Source organism: Pseudophryne corroboree, assembly GCF_028390025.1.
Source record: "Pseudophryne corroboree isolate aPseCor3 chromosome 3 unlocalized genomic scaffold, aPseCor3.hap2 SUPER_3_unloc_18, whole genome shotgun sequence".
In the NCBI taxonomy this organism is placed as follows: domain Eukaryota; kingdom Metazoa; phylum Chordata; class Amphibia; order Anura; family Myobatrachidae; genus Pseudophryne; species Pseudophryne corroboree.
The window spans coordinates 1,686,233-1,694,023 of record NW_026967506.1 but is presented as its reverse complement, the minus strand read 5'-3'; the positions used below and the strand labels follow the sequence as shown (position 1 = coordinate 1,694,023).

General features: G+C 52.3%; 1 protein-coding gene across 2 annotated transcripts in view; it reads left to right on the top strand.

The window, feature by feature from the left end:
* Positions 1-4,466: 4,466 nt before the first annotated feature.
* LOC134983566 (zinc finger protein 260-like) overlaps positions 4,467-7,791 on the top strand; it is a 64,967-nt gene continuing 61,642 nt past the window's right edge. For both annotated transcript variants that reach the window (XM_063949224.1, XM_063949223.1), the window contains exon 1: positions 4,467-4,595. The gene's annotated coding sequence lies outside the window, so the exon portion shown is untranslated. The remainder of the gene's footprint in view (positions 4,596-7,791) is intronic.

Here is a 7,791-nt window from a genome sequence, read left to right as displayed (position 1 = left end):
GGAGGACGACGTGACGGGGAGGGCGGCGGAGGAGGACAACGTGACGGGGAGGGCGGCGGAGGAGGACGACGTGACGGGGAGGGCGGCGGATGAGGAGGACGTGATGGGGAGGGCGGCGGAGGAGGACGACGTGACGGGGAGGGCGGCGGAGGAGGAGGACGACGTGACAGGGAGGGCGGCGGATGAGCAGGAGGACGACGTGACGGGGAGGGCGGCGGAGGAGGAGGAGGACGTGACGGGGAGGGCGGTGGTGGAGGAGGACGACGTGATGGGGAGGGCGGTGGATGAGGACGTGACGGGGAGGGCGGCGGAGGAGGATGTGACGGGGAGGGCGGCAGAGGAGGACGATATGACGGGGAGGGCGGCGGAGGAAGAGGACGATATGACGGGGAGTGCGGCAGGGGATGATATGACGAGGAGGGTGGCGGAGGAGGAGGACGACGTGACGGGGTAGGCGGCGGAGGAGGAGGACGTGACGGGGAGGGCGGCGGAGGAGGAGGACGACGTGACGGGGAGGGCGGCGGAGGAGGACGTGACGGGGAGGGGGTGGAGGAGGAGGACGACGTGACGGGGAGGGCAGCGGAGGAGATGGAGGATGACGTGACGGGGAGAGCGGCGGAGGAGGAGGAGGACGTGACGGGGAGGGCGGCGGAGGAGAAGGACGGCGCGATGGGGAGGGCGGCAGAGGAGGATGACGACGTGACAGGGAGGGCGGCGGATGAGGAGGACGACGTGACGGGGAGGGCGGCGGAGGAGGAGGAGGACGTGACGGGGAGGGCGGCAGAGGAGAAGGAGGACGACGTGCTGGGGAGGGCGGCGGAGGTTGGAGGACCACGTGACGGGGGGGGCGGCGGGTGAGGAGGAGGACGGTGTGACGGGGAGGGCGGTGGAGGAGGAGGAGGACGGCATGACGGGGAGGGCGGCGGAGGAGGACGACGTGACGGGGAGGGCGGCGGATGAGGAGGACGACGTGATGGGGAGGGCGCGGAGGAGGACAACGTGACGGGGAGGGCGGCGGAGGAGGACGACGTGACGGGGAGGGCGGCGGATGAGGAGGAGGACGTGATGGGGAGGGCGGCGGAGGAGGACGACGTGACGGGGAGGGCGGCGGAGGTTGGAGGACCACGTGACAGGGAGGGCGGCGGATGAGCAGGAGGACGACGTGACGGGGAGGGCGGCGGAGGAGGACGTGACGGGGAGGGCGGTGGTGGAGGAGGACGACGTGACGGGGAGGGCGGTGGATGAGGACGTGACGGGGAGGGCGGCGGAGGAGGATGTGACGGGGAGGGCGGCAGAGGAGGACGATATGACGGGGAGGGCGGCGGAGGAAGAGGACGATATGACGGGGAGTGCGGCAGGGGATGATATGACGAGGAGGGTGGCGGAGGAGGAGGACGACGTGATGGGGTAGGCGGCGGAGGAGGACGTGACGGGGAGGGCGGCGGAGGAGGAGGACGACGTGACGGGGAGGGCGGCGGAGGAGGAGGAGGACGTGACGGGGAGGGGGCGGAGGAGGAGGACGACGTGACGGGGAGGGCAGCGGAGGAGATGGAGGAGGAGGACGATATGAGGGGGAGAGCGGCGGAGGAGGAGGAGGACGTGACGGGGAGGGCGGCGGAGGAGGAGGAGGACGTGACGGGGAGGGCGGTGGTGGAGGAGGACGACGTGACGGGGAGGGCGGTGGATGAGGACGTGACGGGGAGGGCGGCGGAGGAGGATGTGACGGGGAGGGCGGCAGAGGAGGACGATATGACGGGGAGGGCGGCGGAGGAAGAGGACGATATGACGGGGAGTGCGGCAGGGGATGATATGATGAGGAGGGTGGCGGAGGAGGAGGACGACGTGACGGGGTAGGCGGCGGAGGAGGACGACGTGACGGGGAGGGCGGCGGAGGAGGACGATATGACGGGGAGGGCGGCGGAGGAGGACGACGTGACGGGGAGGGCGGCGGATGAGGAGGAGGACGTGATGGGGAGGGCGGCGGAGGAGGACGACGTGACGGGGAGGGCGGCGGAGGAGGAGGACGACGTGACAGGGAGGGCGGCGGATGAGCAGGAGGACGACGTGACGTAGAGGGCGGCGGAGGAGGACGTGACGGGGAGGGCGGTGGTGGAGGAGGACGACGTGACGGGGAGGGCGGTGGATGAGGACGTGACGGGGAGGGCGGCGGAGGAGGATGTGACGGGGAGGGCGGCAGAGGAGGACGATATGACGGAGAGGGCGGCGGAGGAAGAGGACGATATGACGGGGAGTGCGGCAGGGGATGATATGACGAGGAGGGTGGCGGAGGAGGAGGACGACGTGACGGGGTAGGCGGCGGAGGAGGAGGACGTGACGGGGAGGGCGGCGGAGGAGGAGGACGACGTGACGGGGAGGGCGGAGGAGGAGGAGGACGTGACGGGGAGGGGGCGGAGGAGGAGGACGACGTGACGGGGAGGGCAGCGGAGGAGATGGAGGAGGAGGACGATATGAGGGGGAGAGCGGCGGAGGAGGAGGAGGACGTGACGGGGAGGGCGGCGGAGGAGGAGGACGACGTGACGGGGAGGGCGGTGGTGGAGGAGGACGACGTGACGGGGAGGGCGGTGGATGAGGACGTGACGGGGAGGGCGGCGGAGGAGGATGTGACGGGGAGGGCGGCAGAGGAGGACGATATGACGGGGAGGGCGGCGGAGGAAGAGCACGATATGACGGGGAGTGCGGCAGGGGATGATATGATGAGGAGGGTGGCGGAGGAGGAGGACGACGTGACGGGGTAGGCGGCGGAGGAGGACGACGTGACGGGGAGGGCGGCGGAGGAGGACGATATGACGGGGAGGGCGGCGGAGGAGGACGACGTGACGGGGAGGGCGGCGGATGAGGAGGAGGACGTGATGGGGAGGGCGGCGGAGGAGGACGACGTGACGGGGAGGGCGGCGGAGGAGGAGGACGACGTGACAGGGAGGGCGGCGGATGAGCAGGAGGACGACGTGACGGGGAGGGCGGCGGAGGAGGACGTGACGGGGAGGGCGGTGGTGGAGGAGGACGACGTGACGGGGAGGGCGGTGGATGAGGACGTGACGGGGAGGGCGGCGGAGGAGGATGTGACGGGGAGGGCGGCAGAGGAGGACGATATGACGGGGTGGGCGGCGGAGGAAGAGGACGATATGACGGGGAGTGCGGCAGGGGATGATATGACGAGGAGGGTGGCGGAGGAGGAGGACGACGTGACGGAGTAGGCGGCGGAGGAGGAGGACGTGACGGGGAGGGCGGCGGAGGAGGAGGACGACGTGACGGGGAGGGCGGCGGAGGAGGAGGAGGACGTGACGGGGCGGAGGAGGAGGACGACGTGACGGGGAGGGCAGCGGAGGAGATGGAGGAGGAGGACGATATGACGGGGAGAGCGGCGGAGGAGGACGTGACGGGGAGGGCGGCGGAGGAGGAGGACGACGTGACGGGGAGGGCGGTGGTGGAGGAGGACGACGTGACGGGGAGGGCGGTGGATGAGGACGTGACGGGGAGGGCGGCGGAGGAGGATGTGACGGGGAGGGCGGCAGAGGAGGACGATATGACAGGGAGGGCGGCGGAGGAAGAGGACGATATGACGGGGAGTGCGGCAGGGGATGATATGACGAGGAGGGTGGCGGAGGAGGAGGACGACGTGACGGGGTAGGCGGCGGAGGAGGACGACGTGACGGGGAGGGCGGCGGAGGAGGACGATATGACGGGGAGGGCGGCGGAGGACGATATGACGCGGAGGGCGGCGGAGGAGGACGACGTGACGGGGAGGGCGGCGGAGGAGGTGGACGACGTGACGGGGAGGGCGGCGGAGGAGGAGGACGTGACGGGGAGGGCGGCGGAGGAGGACGATATGACGGGGAGGGCGGCGGAGGAGGACGATATGACGGGGAGGGCGGCGGAGGACGATATGACGCGGAGGGCGGCGGAGGAGGACGACGTGACGGGGAGGGCGGCGGAGGAGGAGGAGGCCGTGACGGGGAGGGCGGCGGAGGAGGAGGAGGACAATGTGACGGTTGGTTCTATATCGGAGTGGCTGAAGGGACCTTGTGACGTATCTAGGGGAGGAGCTACGTCACCAGGGGGAGGAGCTACGGGCGAACAATGTACCCGAAAAGTACCATCGCGGGCTCGCTTCGCTCGCCACGCTTCGGGCACGGTGGCTCGCTGGCCTAGCTCCTCCCCCTTACGGAAAAGGTCCCTTAGCCCACTTGATTCTAGCATCTACCCAATGTGACTGGGGATGGTGGGGGTGATGGGGGAGGATCTCCATCTAATAGGCAGACACAAGGCCTGTGTAAGGTAACAGGATGATGTCATTATAATGGTGACGCAGAGTGGGTAATGTGGGCTAAGAGCGCGAGTGTGACGTCACAATGTTAGGGTGGGCGTGTCCTCAGGGGGCGTCACCCTTCGCCGCCCTCACTGTTATCCCGATCTATGTGCACAGCGCCTCCTGCAGGGACCCGGAAGCATCGTGGAACGCAAACAGGAAGTGTCTGAACGGAAGTGCAGGAAGTACTTCCGGGTAACTGAATGGCTGCGCTGGGTCAGAAGAGAGAGGGAGATTGCGGCTCCGGCCTCATCTATCCGTCTATAGGGTCTGTACTGTATATATATATTATACTGTACCTGTATTATATATACATTATATCACTGCCTCTATTATATATACATTATATCACTGCCTCTATTATATATATATATACATTATATCACTACCTCTATTATATATATACATTATAACACTACCTCTATTATATATATACATTATATCACTACCTCTATTATATATATACATTATATCACTACCTCTATTATATATATACATTATATCACTACCTCTATTATATATATACATTATATCACTACCTCTATTATATATACATTATATCACTACCTCTATTATATATATACATTATATCACTACCTCTATTATATATACATTATATCACTGCCTCTATTATATATATATTATATCACTGCCTCTATTATATATATATTATATCACTGCCTCTATTATATATATATATATATATACATTATATCACTACCTCTATTATATATATACATTATATCACTACCTCTATTATATATACATTATATCACTACCTCTATTATATATACATTATATCACTGCCTCTATTATATATACATTATATCACTGCCTCTATTATATATACATTATATCACTACCTCTATTATATATATACATTATATCACTACCTCTATTATATATACATTATATCACTACCTCTATTATATATATACATTATATCACTACCTCTATTATATATATACATTATATCACTACCTCTATTATATATACATTATATCACTACCTCTATTATATATACATTATATCACTGCCTGTATTATATATATATATATATATATACATTATATCACTACCTCTATTATATATACATTATATCACTGCCTGTATTATATATATATATATATATATATATATATACATTATATCACTACCTCTATTATATATACATTATATCACTACCTCTATTATATATATACATTATATCACTACCTCTATTATATATATACATTATATCACTACCTCTATTATATATATACATTATATCACTACCTCTATTATATATACATTATATCACTACCTCTATTATATATATACATTATATCACTACCTCTATTATATATATACATTATATCACTACCTCTATTATATATACATTATATCACTGCCTGTATTATATATATATATACATTATATCACTACCTCTATTATATATACATTATATCACTGCCTGTATTATATATATATATATATATATATATATATACATTATATCACTACCTCTATTATATATACATTATATCACTACCTCTATTATATATATACATTATATCACTACCTCTATTATATATACATTATATCACTGCCTCTATTATATATATATTATATCACTACCTCTATTATATATACATTATATCACTACCTCTATTATATATATACATTATATCACTACCTCTATTATATATATACATTATATCACTACCTCTATTATATATATACATTATATCACTACCTCTATTATATATACATTATATCACTACCTCTATTATATATATACATTATATCACTACCTCTATTATATATACATTATATCACTACCTCTATTATATATATACATTATATCACTACCTCTATTATATATATACATTATATCACTACCTCTATTATATATACATTAAATCACTGCCTCGAAGGTGACTTCCTTCGAAGCAATTCCATTCGGCAGATTTCACGCAAGAACCTTTCAGTGGGATCTGCTGGACAAATGGTCCGGATCGCATCTTCAGATGCATCAGCGGATAACCCTATATCCAAGGACAAGGGTGTCTCTCCTGTGGTGATTACAGAGTGCTCATCTTCTAGAGGGCCGCAGATTCGGCATTCAGGATTGGATGCTGGTGACCACGGAGCCCAGCCCGAGAGGCTGGGGAGCAGTCACACAAGGAAAAAATTTCCAGGGAGTGTGATCAAGTCTGGAGACTTTTCTCCACATAAATATACTGGAGCTAAGGGTAAATTTATAATGCTCTAAGCTTAGCAAGACCTCTGCTTCAAGGTCAGCCGGTATTGATCCAGTGGGATAAAACATCACGGCAGTCGCCCACGTAAATAGACGTACAAAAATCGGGTTATTATTGTTGTGAGCCATCTTTCAGAGGCTCCCCTGTTATCATACTGTTAACTGGGTTCAGATCACAGGTTGTACAGTGTGATTGGTGTGGCTGGTAGGAGTCTTACCCGGGATTCAAAATCCTTCCTTATTGTGTACGCTCGTCCGGGCACAGTATCCTAACTGAGGCTTGGAGGAGGGTCATAGGGGGAGGAGCCAGTGCACACCACCTGATCCTAAAGCTTTACTTTTTGTGCCCTGTCTCCTGCGGAGCCGCTATTCCCCATGGTCCTTTCAGGAACCCCAGCATCCACTACGGACTCCGAGAAATAGAATTATCGGTAAGTAAATTCTTATTATACATTATATCACTGCCTCTATTATATATATATATACATTATATCACTGCCTCTATTCTATATACATTATATCACTACCTCTATTATATATATATATATATATATACATTATATCACTGCCTCTATTATATATATATATATACATTATATCACTACCTCTATTATATATATACATTATATCACTGCCTCTATTATATATACATTATATCACTGCCTCTATTATATATACATTATATCACTGCCTCTATTATATATATACATTATATCACTACCTCTATTATTAATATACATTATGTCACTACCTCTATTATATATATACATTATATCACTACCTCTATTATATATACATTATATCACTGCCTCTATTATATATATATACATTATATCACTACCTCTATTATATATACATTATATCACTGCCTCTATTATATATATATTATATCACTGCCTCTATTATATATACATTATATCACTGCCTCTATTCTATATACATTATATCACTACCTCTATTATATATATATATATATATATATATATACATTATATCACTGCCTCTATTATATATATACATTATATCACTGCCTCTATTATATATATATACATTATATCACTGCCTCTATTCTATATACATTATATCACTACCTCTATTATATATATACATTATATCACTGCCTCTATTATATATATATACATTATATCACTGCCTCTATTCTATATACATTATATCACTACCTCTATTATATATATATATATATATATATATACATTATATC